This window comes from Xenopus laevis, chromosome 7L (assembly GCF_017654675.1).
Source record: "Xenopus laevis strain J_2021 chromosome 7L, Xenopus_laevis_v10.1, whole genome shotgun sequence".
In the NCBI taxonomy this organism is placed as follows: domain Eukaryota; kingdom Metazoa; phylum Chordata; class Amphibia; order Anura; family Pipidae; genus Xenopus; species Xenopus laevis.
The window spans coordinates 118710909-118728869 of record NC_054383.1 but is presented as its reverse complement, the minus strand read 5'-3'; the positions used below and the strand labels follow the sequence as shown (position 1 = coordinate 118728869).

Below are 17961 nucleotides of genomic sequence, written 5' to 3'. Positions count from 1 at the left end.
CAGTGCACTTCGACTGGTTTGAGCTGGCGAAGGCAGGAGGTAACGTTCAGTCAGTGTCGGACTGGCCCGGCGGGATACCGGGAAAAAACCAGGTGGGCCCCGACCCTCGTGGGCCCCCGCCGGGCCAGAACCCTTCTCCCGATATTTCCAATCGCAAAAAAATATTTTATTTCCGGTGATGCGCAGCGCCGAGCGGCGTTGTTGCGCATGCGCGCCGAGCGGCGTTGTTGCGCATGCGCACCGAACGGCTGGGCCGACGGGTTTTAGTAGGGGGGCGGGGGGGCCCCTGGACAGCAGTTCCGGTGGGCCCCAGGCCCCCCAGTCCGATCCTGCGTTCAGTAAAATCTGCATTTTAGTGAATTTGTGGAGTAACGTCCATTCGCCAGAGCGAATTTTCGCCTGGCTATAGAATGTGAATGAGCGATATCTCTTTCGCTAGTGAATTGGTGCCTGCGCCGTTAGTAAATAGGCGATGTCCCTGCGGGCAGTAACGCTGGTGAATTGTTGCCTGTGTTTGCCACCTCACCCTTTAGTTAATCTGCCCCTATGTGTCCTAAGAATGTTGGGCAAATTAAAGTACATTTTGCAAAAGTCAGCCCTAACTAATGTGCACAGATAAGGGTTTCCCTCTCACCTGGTGCTGATCTAAATCAAATCAGTAATATGTATATCTATTATTTGCTGGTTTTCTGCTTTGCGGAGTGAATGAAATGCAGGGAATCATTAGTGACATAAAACAGGTTAAATGCTCATAAGTAATAGAGCTTTGGAAACAATTATATATATATATATATATATATATAGGATAATTAGACATACTTATGAGCTCTGGCATAGAAGTGCTTCGGATATGCCAGCAACACACCCAGTGCCATTAGCGACTCCTATGAATTTTTGGGAAATTCCAACTCCATTAAAAAAAAAAAATCAATAAGCAACATATAAACAACAATAAAATGGAATATGTTATTAAAGAGGGACTCTTATTTTTCATATTTAAATCAGAGAATATGTTTATACAGGTATAGGATCCGTTATCTGGAAACCCGTTATCCAGAAAGCTTCGAATTACAGAAAAGCCATCTCCCATAGACTCCATTATAGTTAAATAATCCTAATGATTAAAAATTATTTCCTTTTTCTCTGTAATAATAAAACAGTAGCTTGTACTTGATCCCAACTAAGATATAATTAATTCTTATTGGAGGCAAAACCAGCCTATTGGGTTTATTTAATGTTTACATGAATTTCTAGTAGAATTAATGTAAGAAAATCTAAATTATGAAGAGATCTGTTATCTCCAAGCATTCTGGATAAAAGTTCCCATACCTGTACAATATTGGACTACAGAGTAATACTTTGTGTGTGTTGGCTATAAAGCCTAAAATACGTTTTTTGCCTAGTGATTGCCATATTGGCTCTGCATTGGCCCCACTGTGATACAGTGAGATTCCTTCCCATTTGACCCACTGCTTGAGTGACCAAATTCCTGGGTTTCTGCCCTAGCAAAAGCATTGGCTGTACATGGATAAACTTTGCAAACAAGCAGATCTAAACGTGAATGTCTAGCTTTAAAATGAACATTAAAATAAATTATGCTAATCCTTTACTGAAAAGTGGTGGGTCAGAGGAGGTTGATGCCCCCAATATGTAAAACCTTGAAGTTTGTTATTGAATAGACAATTCTGAGCAACTTTTCAATTTTTTGTTTGATTTGTATATATTTTTGAAATAATTGAAAGAATATTCTTCTTCTGATCCTTTCCAACTTTCATATGGGGGTCGCTGACCCCCATCTAAAAGCAAATGCTCTGCAAAGCTACAAATGTACTGTTATTGATATTTTTTATTACTCTTCTTTCTATTTAGACCCTCCGCTATTCATATTCAAGTGTCTAATTCAAATCAGTGCATGTTGCTAGGGTAATCTGGAACCTGGCAACCAGATTGCTGAAATTGCAAACTGGAGAGCTGGTGAATAAAAAGCTAAATAACTCAAAAACCACAAATAATAAAAAATGAAAACCAATTGCAAATTGTCTCAGAATATCACTCTCTACATGATAGTAAAAGTTAACTCAAAGGTGACTAACCCTTTAAGAGGTGGCAGCTGGTATCATTCCATGTAAGTCCAACTTAAGTTTATGAAAGACTACTGGTTCCAACTCTTGGCCACAAAAATCATACCCCAAACTTCCAACCTGACCACACTCCAATAGTTTCCACTACACATGGTGGCACTGCCACTGGGTTTGAAAAAACAGCATTAATACCACAGGTCACACTTCCCCTTGAAGCCTTCTAAAGAATCACTTGCAACTTATTCACCTCTCCCCCTCTCAACACTGACATTGACCCCAAATAGAAAGACTATGACATATGATATGATATAATATGGGTATGTTAGGGTAGGGGATGTGTAACCTATTGTGGGTACAGGTATGGGACCTGTTATCCAGAATGCTCGGGACCTGGGGTTTTCCGGATAACGAATCTTTCTGTAATTTGGATCTTCATACCTTAAGTCTACTAGAAAATCATGTAAACATAAAATAAACCCAATAGGCTGGTTTTGCCTCCAATAAGGATTAATTATATCTAAATTGGGATCAAGTACAAGCTACTGTTTTATTATTACAGAGAAAAAGGGAATATTTTTTAATAATTTGGATTATTTGATTATAATGGAGACCATAGGAGGCGGCCTTTCTGTAATTCGGAGCTTTCTGGATAACGGGTTTCCAGATAACGAATCCCATACCTGGACTAAAGTTAGGAAGTACCTAGACACTTAGCTATAATAGGGTGCACTTATTGCAAATACACTTCTATTCAAGGGTACAGGTGACAAACATGTTAGTTCTCACTTTTTCTAACACACACACTCAGGGGGTTATTTATTAAAAGTCGAATGTTGAGTTTTTTTTATACCTCGATTGAACTTGAATGACTCACAACTCGAATGGTTTCTTATTTAAGAAAAACCTCGGATGGAAAAAAACTTGATTCTGTGAGTTCGGGTTTCAAAACCTGAAAAATCGCATTGATCGTGTTTTCGGCGATAAAAACTCGAATTGCTCAAATCATTCAAGTTTTCTGGAAAAACACTTCAAAAAAACCTTGAACATTATGAAGGCTGTTAACATCTTCAAATGGTTCAAAGGACCTCTGCCATTGACTCCTACATGACCTTGACAGGTTTTAGCTGGAGTATTTCACAATTCAAGCTATTTCCAGGGTTGAGATTTCAAGGGTCGGGATATATATATATATCTCGAAAAAAATTGAGGGTTTCTCAAATGACTCTAAAAATAAGAGTTTTTTTATTTAACCGGAAAATGTGAGTTTTGACAAAAAAATTTACTCAAAAACTCAAATTTTTGTGGAAAACACAACTCGACCCTTTATAAATAAGCCCCTTAGAAACCAAACACATACATACTTTATTTTCTGCAGGGTGTCATTTATATGACTGGCTAAATACTTTTTTTTTTTTTTTTTACATTTTTTGGACCTAAAACTGCATATATAATAAAGAATTTCGCTAAGGGAGTAAAAGTCAACGCCTTAGTGCTCATCTAACAGTATTTGACCACCAGGGAATAATGTGTTCCATAGCCGGGCCCTGCCCTTACCACCTGCCTACATGGCACCCCCGTCTGTCCTTCTAGGACAGAGCAAAAAAAGCCAAATGCAGCCAGGCCTCTATTAGGAGGGTTGGCACCACTAAGAAATACAGCACAGAGTTCTCAGGGTTTGTGGCTACCCTCAAGACAGCACTGAGTAAGCAGTCAGTCCAGTTTGACAGCCTTCTTCTTCCTATTCCAATATAAGAAAGCAGAGCACATAACACGCTAACATGAGAATCCTGAGACTTTCAGTTACACCTTGAGGGCAGAGACACATGCTCAGATTCGGCAAGTGACAAATCGTCTCTTCATAGGGGCGACTAATCTCCTCGCACTGCCTCCCGCCGGCTAGAATGTAAATCGCCGGCGGGATGGCAATAGATGTGCTTCGTATTCCGAAGTCGCTCATGAGGAAACTTTGGGTGACTTCGGAAAACAAAGCGCTCCGAGTGCCATCCCACCGGCAATTTCGATTCTAGCCGGCGGTAGGCAGTTAAGGGAGATAAGTCGCCCCTTGAAGCCCGCCGGGCGACTAAATCTCCCTGAATCTTCGCGTGTGCCCTTACCCAAAAGGGGTTGTTCACCTTGGCGTTAACTATTTCTATGATGTAGAAATTTCCAAGAAAATTTGCAATTGGTTTATATTTTCGTGATTTTTGATTTATTTAGCTTTTTATTCAGCAGCTCTCCAGTTGCTAGGGTCCAAATGACCATAGCAACCATGCATTGATTTGAATAAGAGACTGGAATATGAATAGGAGAGGATCTGAATAGAAAGATGAGTAGCAATAACAATAAATGTGTTGCTGTACAGGGCATTTGTTTATTAGATGGAGTCAGTGACCCCCGCATTTGAAAACTGGAATGAATCAAGAAAAAGAAGGCAAATAATTAAATAAACAGTAAAAAATTAATAGCGAAGACCAATTGAAAAGTTGCTTATAATTGGTCAATCTATAACAAACTAAAAGTTAACTTGAAAATGATCCACTCGTTTAAGGAAACAACCGTTTGCATTATGTAACTAACTTATATCATATGTGACCAGAACAATCCCAGCCTCCAGCCCAGTCCACAGAGCTCAGACATGCTATATGTGTATCAGGCAGTCCATATCCCAATCCAAAAATGGGCAGTTGCCCATAGCAACCAATTCATGATTAGTTATTATCCGTCTATTACAAGTTTTAAAATAAAAGCTTAGATCTGATTGGTTCAAATCAGCCCATCCTGTGTTTGCAGGGACTGGGTAAGGGGGGTTAAATCAGGATAAAACCAATAAAATATGAGTCTGGTTTCATTATTTACAGTACATCAAGCCCTTCCCAAATGGAACTCACAAATCTATAAAGAAAGTGAATAATTTACAGGATGGGTAACAAGTGCTACCATTCATAAAGGTGACGGCATGGGTGCCAAGACTGAATTAATAGTTGGATCACAGTTTAGTGTTGCAGAGGGAATATTCCTTATGGCTAAATTCAGGGACAGAATTCCAAAAGTAAGGAATATTTAACCCAGCTCTACAAGTCAGAAACACGCACCCTTGTGAGCTACTAATTGTATATAGGTACGGGATTTGTTTTCCACAAACAGTAGCTTGTACTTGATCCCAAGCACAATATAATTAATCCTTATTGGAAGAAAAACCAGCCTATTGGGTTTATTTCATGTTTACATGATTTTTAGCAGATCCAAATTATGAAAAGATCTGTTATCTGGAAAACCCCAGGTCCCGAGCATTCTGGATAACAGCACTATCATTTCCATCGAAACAACATAATCAGTAAGAAGGTAAAGGTGGCCATAGATGTTACAGTTACAATCTTTCCAAGAAAGATTGTTCGTTTCAATACACTCGTGTAGAGCTGAATCGTCAGATATAAAAGTAGAAACAATAGAATTCTACCTGTATCTGACAAATCAGAACTAACAATGGCTGATGTTCAGGTGACTTTAAAGACGTCCTATCAAAATTTTCCGGCCAGCCAGATAGCCGAGCCAACCGATATCCAAGTCTTCTACCGATATCGGGATTCGTTTTCCGGAAACAGTAACTTGTACTTGATCCCAACTAAGACAAAAGTAATCCTTATTGGAAGCAAAACCAGCCTATTGGGTTTATTTAACGTTTACATGATTTTTAGCAGATCCAAATTATGGAAAGATCTGTTATCCGGAAAACCCCAGGTCCCGAGCATTCTGGATAAGGGCACTATCATTTGCATAGAAACAACATAATTACTAAGAAAGAAAAGGTGGCCATAGACGTTATAGTTGCGATCTTTCCAGGAAAGATTGCTCATTTCAATACACACGTGTAGAGCGGAATGGTCAGATATACAGGTGGAAACAATAAAATTCTACCTCTGACGATTCAGCACTATCAATGACTGATGTTCAGGTGACTTCAAAGTTGCCCAATCAAAATTTTCAATCCGACCCGATCAACGAGCCAGGCTGATATCCAAGTCTTCTGCCGATATAGGTTGTCTCGTCTCCCACCATACACACACCGAATATTTTTAGAAAATCTGTTTTGTATGATATTATCAGTGTATTACAAGCAGAGGCACAGTACTGTATTTTTAGACCAGAAATTTATCAGTGGGAAACCCGTTATTAGGCAATTAGCCTGAAACTTATTGTTAGCTCAAGGGCACCCAAGGTTGGTGGATGAGGGTTTAAACTGTTTGGCTCCTATAGCCTTATGTGTCATTGCCCTAAGACCAGAACCAATTTGCTGTTACTGTGGGTCACATTAACTTAAAGGAGACATATAGGATAAATGAAAAAACCCTAATTTCGTAGGCAATTATAAGTAATATATGATGTTGCTTTTAGATGTTGCTAAAAATTAATATTATCTTTAAAAATAGCCCCTTTATTGGAGCTCCCTATAAATGTTCTCTGGTCCCTGTCCATGTTTCAAATGAGGGGTGGGTGTATCCTAACAGTCTCTGCCAGAAACACAGTAGGAGTGGGGGACAGCCAATCACTGTCCTGCAGTCACACATGCTTCAGTTCCCTATCAGGTCCTGCAAGCTGCTCCTCAATCCACATAGAAATCAAGGTGACTGAAATGTACGCTGGACTAGAAATCCCTGGATGTTTTATTCTTTGATAAAATTCTGAAAGATTCTTGAAGCTGAAGTCGATGAACGGACGAGGGAACCAAGGGTGAAAAAAACAGGGCTATAGAGAGACACACACTAAGGGGCAGATTTATCAAGGGTTGAATTTCGAAGTAATGGGAGTTTTTTTTGAACTCCCATAATTTAAAAAAAAAAAATTGGATTATTTGCATAAAATGGAGTCTATGGGAGACGGCTTCATCTGAGGAGCATGCCATTTTATTATTCAGTTCATTAAAATAAACAAATTGTATTGAACACAAACCCTCACAGGCATATTTATAAAGATGGAGTGAAAATGGTGCAAAGTTTGTTAAATTACCGGAAGGCCCCTTTTTGTGCAACTTGCTGTCTGGGAATTCCCTAACTGTTATTAATTATCTGGGCTCAGCTGTTACAGTTAATATGTTAAAAATTGAAATTTGTCAACATTGTATTAAAAATATGGCAAAGTAATGGAAACGTGCTGTAATTAATTTAATTCTGCTGATACAGGGCTAGATATTGCCTGCGCTAGAAGCTTTTCTATTTTCCTAAGGGTTAGTTCACACAAGGAGATTCGGGAGATTCTGTCACCTGGCGACTAATCACCAGTGGCGTAACTACCGGGGGAGCAGGGGGTGCGTTTGGGCCAGGGCCCCCCCGGCAGCTCACGCGCCCTGACTCTGGTGGAATTCCAGGCGGTTTCGGGCGTACGGAGGGGGGCGGGGGGCCCGGCTGCACGTCCTGTGTGAGGCAACTTCGTGCGACTATGGAAACGCATCGCCGCGTGTGCGACTTTTCATTATAGCCTATGGGAAAACATGCTGAGGCAGTTCGGGGAGATTGTCGCTCAGAAGACGAGGCTCCGAATCTCCTCGTGTGAACTAACCCTAAGGCACATTGTTGTCATAATGCCTAAGCCAGTGGTTCCCAAACTGTACAGCAGGCTCCATATGGAGAATTGAAACCCTGGCCACGGGGGTCATAACACACATACTGGAGACTAGGCTGGAAGGTCAGTTAAGATGGCCATAGACTCAAAGATCAGCTTGTTTGGCGACATCGCCAAACGAGCGCATCTTTCCCCGATATACCACTAACTGCATGGCTATATCGGGGGTAATTCGAACGTTCGGCCGTATGGACGAACAGTCGAATTACGATACGCCAAGGGGGTCCGACGGGTTGGTCAGTTAAAAACCAAACCGTCCCGATCGATATAGTGGCCAGATATCAATCGGGAAGACCCGACGGAAGCCCCCATACACGGGCAGATAAGCTTTCAAATTGGTCTAAACGACCGATATCTGCAGCTTTATCTTCCCGTGTATTGCGTTTGCTAAATAACTGTGGCTGAATGGTTTATATAGGAATTATTTTCTACATGTTTAAAGGAGTGGTTCAGTTTGAAGTTAACTCTTAGTACTTTTTCAATTGGCCTTCATTTTTTCTTTTTTTATAGTTGTTTTAATTATCCTTCCAGCTTTCTAATGGGGGTCCCTTGCCCCCATCTCAAAAACGAATGCTCTGTAAGCCAACAAATGTACAGCATAGTTATTGCTACTTTTTATTACTCATTGTTCTATTCAGTCCTCTCCTATTCATATTCCAGTCTCTTATTCCAATCAATGCATGGTTGCTAGAGTAATATGGATCCTAGCAACCAGATTGCTGAGACTGCCAACCGGAGAGCTGCTGAAGTCCCTTTTAAATCAACTGTGCTGGCAAGAATAAGGATTATAGAATGGTTCATTCTAAGTAATTTTTAATTGGTTTTCATTATTTATTTATTTTTAATTTTCATCCTTTATCTTCTGACTCTTTCTTTCAAAAGGGGGTCAGAGTGTTAATAAAGGTGAATTGCCCTATAATCTGTAAGTCTAAATTTTCCCAAGGGACCTGTTATTTTATATTCTTACTTATTTGCTTATTTCCAAATTTGTTACAAATGTATCTTTGTGGCTGTTCTCGGCTCTCTGCCAAAAGCCAATTAAGTTAGAAACTTTGTATCTTTTTCTGGCTGTTCAGTGAAGAGAAAGTCGGGACTTTTCAGTACAAACGCCGGACTGCTGGCTGAGCTGTCAAAAAAAAAAACGGGACTGTTGGGAGGTATGAAAATTGTTAAGGTGGCATCACCAATTAAAAACTAGATTTTATTTTCCTTTCTGTGCATTCAGGGCTCTTACAGACGAGTGTTTTTAGCTGCGCTCCCCCGCGTTCCGGTTTCATGCGTTCAGCCGCAGGGGATGCAGGAGTAGACGCACCGAATTCTTTTCAATGGGGCTGTACTCACTCAGACGCATGTAAATGGCAAACACAGGTGGGACACAGCATGTTGCATTCTTACGCTTACATGCGTCTGTGTGTGTACAGCCCCCTTGACAATTATTGACTGAGTTTACTTTTGCGCTCCCCTGCTGCTAGGGCCCCCCTTACAAGTTAAAAAAAATTGGTGGCAACTCTACTTGGGGGTTATTTATGAAAGGTCAAATTTCAGAGCTTTGTGAGTTTTTTTATACTGTGAATGAACAACTGGAATGGTCTCTAATTTAAGAAAAAACTGAAATGGAAAAAAAGTGATGGAGTTTTTGAGCAAAACCCACTGAAAAAACCCCAAACATCATGAAGGCTATTAACATCTTCAAATGGTTCAAGGGACCATTGACTGGTAAATGACCGACAGGTTTTTGTTGGGTATATTGGTATTTGTGTTATTTCCAGGGTCAGGGGATAATAAATCCTTTCATCTAACTGAATCACCAAGTATTTTACAACATCATCTGTCAGAAGATAATTGAATTGATGATAAGAAAACGAGCGACAATTGACCACAAATTGATCTATTAGTCCTTAAGTCATAGAATAATGAATGCCACAGTAATGCATATCATTTCATAAAATAAGAATTTTTTTTTTACCAAATGTTACCGTTACTTATATCAGAAGGACAACTTTATATTAATTATAAAGTCCACTAAAATAAAGAATTGTACCCTGGCTGGCAAATTAAGTCTGGAAATCTCATATAATAAACAAGTAGATATCAAACAATGCGACAATCTGTCATTGAATGGCCCTAGTATATCATGGATGGGCAATGGATGGAGTTTACAATGGAATGCTCTTAGTTTCTCCATATCCCCAGATGTTGAGTAATTTCTATGCCTCCATCAGACATGCCATGGACTCAAAGCAATTCTAAATAAGTTTGAGCGCAAGCACTGAAAACATTTTGTGATGAAACTATTGAAATTCATACTGGATCACAATGATTTCTAATTCTGTTTACAGACCCAGATGGATACAACTGATATACCGTTTATCTAATTAATTGTTTCAACAATTTTTAACAGCAAATTCATTAACAGATCATTAAGAAACCACTATGTATTACAGGCAATCAACCATGTGGCTCTTGAGAGTCAATTCCAGTGATGGGTGAATTTCTCCCGTTTGCTTCACCGAAACAATTTGCGGATTTCCCGAAAAATTCTCGAAACGGCGAAAAATTCTCGAAAAATCGTGAAAACCGAAATGGACGCCCGTGTCCAATATTGAAAGCGTGTCGGAAAAGTCGCTCACATCAATTTTGACGCATGCTTTACAGTAAATGGGCGTCCGAATCGTGTTGCCATGCAGCGATTTTGCAGAATTTTCGCCGGCAGGTTTTCACAGGAGATTCGCAAATTTATTCGCCGGTGGCAAAATGAGTTCTGAGTAGTGGAATTAGAAGCAGCAATATGAGTAAATTTCTGCAACATGGAAGTCGCTGGATTTGTTTATTTAATACTTTAGACCATACCTCCCAACTGTCCCTTTTTCGGAGGGACAGTCCCTCTTTTGACAGCTCAACCCGCAGTCCCTCATTTGTACTGGAAAGTCCCTCTTTTCTCTGCACTGAACAGCCAGAAAAAGAAACAAAGTTTCTCACTTAATTGGCTTTTAGCAGAGAGCCCAGAACAGCTAACAGGTGCAAATAAGATACTTTGTAACAATTTTGAGACACAAAAACACAGTTTAGATAAGGAGAAATATTTTCAAACTTTCATAACCTGCCAAATTTGTGTGGCCACAGAAAGGGGTGGGGGTCAAAAAATTGCTGCGCTACATGCGGAAAAAAAAATTTTGTCCCTCTTTTTACTTCCAAAATGTTGGGAGGTATGTCTTTACACCTTTATAGGTTAAATGGGTTGTTCACCTTTGAGATAACTTTTAGTATGATGTAGAGAGTGATATTCTGAGACAATTTGCTATTGTTTTTCATTTTTCATTATTTAAGGTTTTTGAGTTATTTAGCTTTTTATTCAGCAGCTTTTTTTTTTTTTGCATTTTAAGCAATCTGGTAGGTAGGGTCCAAATTTCCCTAGCAACCATGCACTGATTTGAATAAGAGACTGGAATATGAATAGGGGAGGTCTGAATAGAAAGAGTAATAAAAAGTAACAATAACAATACATTTGTAGCCTTACGGAGCATTTATTTTTTCGAAGGAGTCAGCGACGCCCATTTGAAAGCAGCAAAGAGTCAAAAAAGAAGGCAAATAACTTTAAAACTATAAAAAATAAATAATGAAAACCGATTGAAAAGTTGCTTAGAATTGACCCTTCTAGAACATACTAAACTTTACCTTAAAGGTGAATCACCCTTTGAAAGAGAATATTAATGCTGTGAGTATAGAGACAGTAAACTCATACGTGTCCCCCAGGATAGGATTTCTGAAAATAGGACAAATTTGAACCTATAGCAAATAAGCACACGTTTGCTTTCATGGTTCCACCTTAAAGGGCACCTGTTGGGCAAAAATATTATCCCCAACCAAAGGTGCAGGCATTAGTTAGGGGTTACAAACCCCAGGCCAAGCACAGCTAAAATTACAGCTAAAATTACATTTTTTAAAGAAAATAATTGAAAAAGCTAGATGGCCCATGAGCACTCAGAGCCCCTAGGCCTTACCTCCTAAATGTTTCATTTTCCGCGGGACAGTTCAGATTTTGACAGCTCAAACCGCAGTCCCAGATTGTTACTGAAATGTCCCGACTTTTTCTTTGATCTCCTGCACTGAACAGCCAGAGAAAGATACAAAGTTTCTAAAATCTAATTGGCTTTTGGCAGCGAGCCCAGAATACATTTATTATGATTTAAGATAAGCAAAGAAACAATTGTAACTATTTAAGATAAACAGGTCTCTTGGGGAAGCCGAGACTTGCAGCTTAAAGGGAAATTCACCTTCATTAGCAAAACTGTTATAGCACATAAACCACCAGAAATGTGTTCAAACATTTCATAACCTGCCAAATTTGGTAAAATGTATATGGTAATTAGCAAGCGTGGCCATAAAATGGGCATGGTGAAAAAATTGTGCGGGCTGCAAGCGCCAAAAAAATCTTTTTGTCCCTCTTTCTATTTTCAAAATGTTGGGAGGTATGCCCTAGGCCAGTGATCCCCAAACAGTGGCTCATGAGTAACATGTTCCTCACCAACCTGTTGGATGTTGCTCTCACTGGGGCTCATTAATCAACACTGGGCAAATTTGCCCATGGGCAGTTACCTATAGCAACCAGTCGGTGGTTAGCTTTTTGAAGCCAGCTGCAAGTAGAATAATGAATGCAGCAATTTGATTGGTTGCCGTGGGTTACTGCCCATGAGCAAATTTGCCCAGTGTTGATAAATAACCCCCAGTGGCTTCAAAGCAGGTGCTTATTTTTGAATTCCAGGCTTGGAGGCAAATTTTGGTTGCATAAAAACCAGATGTACTGCCAAACAGAGTCTCCTGTAGGCTGTCTATACACATAGGGGCTACCAATAGTCCATCAAAACCCATAATTGGCACCCCCAGGAACTTTTAGCATACTTGTGTTGCTCTCCAATGTTTTTTTACATTTGAATGTGGCTCATGGGTAAAAAAAGGTTGGGGGATCCCTGCCCTAAACTGTAGCATAGGGTAGTTATTCCCTAATCCATGCATAATAGATGGCAGAATAACAGCCTGCTATACGGCAAAATGATCAACTCTCCCATGGGAGCAGAGCAGTGGTGTGGTTAGGGTAGAATGGGTATTTAATGGGTATGTAATGGGTGGAGTCGTGTTTGGGCAGATCAGGGATTACTAGGGATGCACCAAATCCACTATTTTGGATTCGGCCTAACCCCTGAATCCTTTGCGAAAGATTTGGCCAATTACCGAACCTGGACCCTAATTTGCATATGCAAATTAGGGATGGGAAGGGGGAAACATTTTTCACTTCTTTGTTTTGTGATAAAAAGTCAAGCAATTTGCCTCCCCACCCTTAATTTGCATATGCAAATTAGAATTCACATTCGGTTAGGCCAGGCAGAAGCCGAATCTGAATCCTGCTGAAAAAGGCAGAATCCCGAACCGAACTGAATCCTGACCAAAAATCATCTGCATTAATACAGGGGGGCAGTGACATCTCTGATAATGTGCCTGTAGAGCGGGAGGAGACTAAACTGTAGCTGGAGTCTGCTCCCACCCTTTACGGTAGTGGTTTCTGAATTGCGGCAGTGGCCCCACATGGGGGGGCTCCAGTCTGAGAGCTGGTTTAGTGAGAATTGGGGAAAATTATTATTTGATGTCCCAGATACTCTTGGAAACCCAGATGTTTGCAACCTTATTTTAGACACGTACACAAGGTGTGTTGAACTTTAAAAGCCTGTTGCCTTTCACTATTAGCTATAAACTACTGATCAAAGGTCAAAGGCCACAGGCAATAAGACATAAAGAGGCAGCTTTGTTATGAAGCATTCCACTTAAAGGGGTTGTTCACCTTTAAATTAACTTTTCGTATGATGCGAAAATCCAAGACAATTTGCAATTGGTTTTCATTTTTTATTATTTGTGGTTTTTGAGTTGTTTACCTCTTTATTCAGCAGCTCTTTCGTTTACAATTTCAGCAATCTGGTTGCTAGAATCCAAACAGAGGCTGGAATATAAAAAGGAGAGGCCTGAATAGAAAGATGATTAAGCAAAAGTAGCGATAACAATACTTTTGTAGCCTTACAGAGCATTTGTTTTCAGATGGGGTCAGTGACCCCCATTTGAAAGCTGAAAAGCCTGCCAATTAAATAAACTATAGAAAATAAATAATGAAGACCATTTGGAAAGTTGCTAAGAATTGTTCATTCTATTTCATACTAAAATTTAACTTAAAAGGCGAACTACCCCTTTAATCTTTGTTAGAAACACAGAGGCAGTTTTCTGTATATCAGTCAAGAGACAGGGGTTCATTAAAGGCGTCACTGCTGCTAAGTTCATGCAGAGGAATATGCAAACCATAAGTACACTGCCCAATATGGCTGAGTCTTTGAGCTTTAAAGGAAAAGGAAAGGCTTATTTACTTGGGGTGCCAAAAGTTAGGCACCCCCAAGTGATAATATACACTTACCTCACACCCCTGGCCGGTGCTCCTATCAGCAGAAAACCGCCACGGAGCGATTCTCTTCTTTGCTTCTTCTTTCTTCAAACTTCCCGGGGCAGACGCATGTGCAGTAGAACTAAATAACCGCCTTTTACGTTTTTTCTTGCGAAGAAAGAAGAAGCAGGAAGACGATTGCTCCGTGGTGCTCGCTGGAAGAAACTCGGTCCGGTGCAATTTTCTCCTGATAGGTACACTGGGGGTTCAGGTAAGTACATGCGATCAATTGGGGATACCTAACTTTTTGCACCCCCAAGTAAACACAGCCTTTCCTTCTCCTTTAAGGAATTTGGGCTCTTTTAGGGTTGCTGTGCATGGCAATAGGGTAAAAGTGGCAGCCAAAGAAATTCCATTTGTGAAGGTACTTGCGCCTGTACTTGCACCCACTTCCCACTTGCACCCAGAGGGTGCTCTAGTCGAATTGAAATCACACATTGCATCCACAAGCACTACCAAGTTAAAATGCATCTTGTACTCTCCATTACCTGCCCAGCCAATACAGGTATGGGACCTGTTATCCAGAATGCTTGGGACCTGGGGTTTTCCAGATAACGGATCTTTCCTGCAATTTGGATCTTCATACCGTAAGTCTACTATAAATTATAGTGTAAACATTAAATAAATGATTTTGCTTCCAATAAGGATTGATTATATCTTAGTTGGGATCAAGTACAAGCTACTGTTTTATTATTACAGAGAAAAAGGAAATCATTCAAAAAAAAAAAAAAAGTTTATTTGATTATAATGGAGTCTATGGGAGACTGCCTTTTTGTAATTCGGAGTTCTCCGGTTTCCGGATAATGGATTGCATACCAGTACTTCATTAAGCAGTGTAGAAACAGCCACTGGGGGTCACAATATGACTGTGCCTAAGATGGGAGCTCACAGCTGAAACCTTATTTCTGCTCAAAATCAGGGGGAAAGGCTCCGCAGCACAGAACAATGTTATTTGTAAGGGACCTGCACAAAGAGCACATACAGTTCATGCTATAAAGGCTGTACCTTGACCCTTAGTGAAAGAACAGAAGAAAACTTACCCCACTTAGGGTGACATTCCCCAGGGTCCTTGCACAGCTGGATGCCGGTGCCTATAGCCACATCACAATCCTCTCTGCTGGGCGTCCGCTCCAGGGCATCAGTTGATAGTAGTTGCAGATGAGGCTTATTTAAAGGCAAGCTGCTGCAGCATGAAGCCCACTCACCTGCCCAGCAGGACTTCCCCAGCCTTGGGTTAAGGTTAGTCGGCACATGAGCTTTGCATGAATGCTCAGACTACTGGGGTGCATGGAATAACAGTCTTGGAGGTGTACCCCAGTTCCACAGTAGTGCCTGTAGGTGTTCTGGGAGATAGGCTGCTGTAGGGCTCCAATGCATAGAGTTAGGGGGCTGCTGCAATGTATCCCTGTGTCACAGACACCCCAGAAGGCTCCGCACCCAGACTCAGCTATTTGCAATTCTTTCTGGTCCGTCTGAAGAGAAAGTGAAAGCAGCTGTTCTTTCAGCCTCACTCCCTCCCCTCCGTAATAAATGGGGAAGGGGGTAGGTGAAGCATCTTCAGCTTCTGAGCTTCAGTGGTCGATCTGTTTTCTGTAATGGAAAAAAAAAAAACAATAAATAGAAAATAAAATAGATTTGTTGGCAGCAACATCCCCTATTCTGATTATGGCTGATTTATAAAGTCACCAACAGCTGCTGCACAAGAACTGGGTGTATACACAGAACTTGCAAAAGAGCTTACAATCGAATCTTTTTATATAAGGCAGATTTTCAGTCTACAGATGTAGATTCTATAGCACTACTGTTTATATCCACTTAAAGTGGCATTGTACATGCTGATTGGTATACTGGCAGGCTGATCTAGCCGTGATTGTGACAGGAGAAGTTAGATTACAAATGCATATTTCCCCAATTTTCCCTTTTCTGCAGACAGTGCCGATTTTGACAACTCAACCCGCAGTCCCGGGTTTTTTACTGAAATGTCCCGACTTTCCTTTTGATCTCCTGCACTGATGTCAGAAAATGATCCAAAGTTTCTGAAACTTAATTAAAATAAGGCTTCTTGGCAGAGAGCCCAGAACAGTCAGCAGCTGCACTTAGATACATTGGTAACAATTTAAGATAAGCAAAGAAACAAATGTAACTATTTAAGATAAGCAAGTCTCTTGGGAGAACTAGCAAAACTGTTATAACGCATAAAACATTGCACTAAAACTCCCAGAAATGTGTTTGATCATTTATAACCTGCCACATTTTGTAAAATGGACATGGTAATTAGGGGGTGTGGCCATAAAATGGGCGTGACCTAAAACATCTGCCTTGCTGTGCACAGCGCAAGTTTTTATCCCTCTTTTTACTTTTCAAATGTTGGGAGGTATGCCAATGCACAGATAAAGCACTTGCATAAAAGGCACAACTAAGGGTGCTAGGGACATGGTTCTTGTAACCAGAGATGTGAACTGGCTGACGTTTAGCCATGCCCCTGATTTTCTCACCCCATTTTACACAGATACCACTCCTGTGTTGCATTCATTTAGGGATATAAACAGGTGGAAACAGTAACTTTTTATAGTATAAAAATTTTTATAGAAGATTGTGTTTTCGTGGAAGAAAATCCCAGCTATTCCATCGACTGTATTATGCAGTTTTTAAAAATTCAACCATGTTGGTCTGTTGAGTAGGGATGTAGCGAACGGCGGAAAAAATGTTCGCGAACATATTCGCGAACTTGCGTCAAAAATGCGAACGTCGCGAACCCCATAGACTTCAATTGGAAGGCGAATTTTAAAAGCTAGAAAAGACATTTCTGGCCAGAAAAATGATTTTAAAGTTGTTTAAAGGGTGCAACGACCTGGACAGTGGCATGCCAGAGGGGGATCAAGGGCAAAAATGTATCTGAAAAATACATTGTTGACACAGCGCTGCGTTTTGTGCTGTAAAGGGCAGAAATCACACTACGTCACTCAGGTGATGTTTCTGGACACGGAATGTGAAAAAGCTCACACAGCGAGGTGGCACTTGGTTAAAGACTGGGCAAACAATGCCTGCAAGGGCAACGTATACAGTAGTGGATACGGAATATATTATTGCTGCTGTATCACTCAGGTGATGTTTACGGACACAGAATTATTATTGTTATTTAGACAGAATGTGAAAAAGCTCACACAGCTAGGTGGCACTTGCATACCTCCCAACTGTCCCTCTTTTGACCACTCAACCCCCTGTCCCTCTTTTGTACTGGAAAGTCCCTCTTTTCTCTGAACTGAACAGCTAACTTAATTAGCTTTTGGCAAAGAGCTCAGAACAGCTAACAGGTGCAAATAAGATACTTTGTAACAATTTTGACTCTGGTTGGTGCTGGTAGTGGTGAACTACTAGGAGGAGCAGCACACCAGTCCCACTCCCCAACACAGCTAGACTAATAGCACTGGGCTCTTATAGTAGCAAAGTAAAAAAAGAAAAAAGAAAATAAAAGCAGTCCTTACAAGGACTATTGGGTTACAGGCAGCAGTCAGCAGATGAGAGATCAGCAGCAGGACAGCTGCCCACAGCAGCTACATACAGAGCACTGCAGTAGAAGGTAGATTACTAGCCAGCAAAGCTACCTAACCTAAAATGTCCCTCAAATCCCTGCAGAGTTCTGTCCCTACAATACAGAGCAGTTTCAAGTAGATTACTAGCCAGCAAAGTTACTATCAACTGTCCCTCAAATCACTAACCAGCTCTCTCCCTACACTAGCTCTTCCAAGCACACACAGGCAGAATGAAAAAACGCTGCAGGGCTTC

The 17961-nt window shown here is 40.6% G+C and overlaps 1 protein-coding gene across 1 annotated transcript in view; it reads right to left on the bottom strand.

Annotated features, from left to right (window-relative positions):
* Positions 1-16053, bottom strand: part of flt3lg.L (fms-related tyrosine kinase 3 ligand L homeolog) — a 56681-nt gene extending 40628 nt beyond the window's left edge. Inside the window, exon 1 of the mRNA XM_041569621.1 lies at positions 15216-16053. The gene's annotated coding sequence lies outside the window, so the exon portion shown is untranslated. The remainder of the gene's footprint in view (positions 1-15215) is intronic.
* Positions 16054-17961: the final 1908 nt, after the last annotated feature.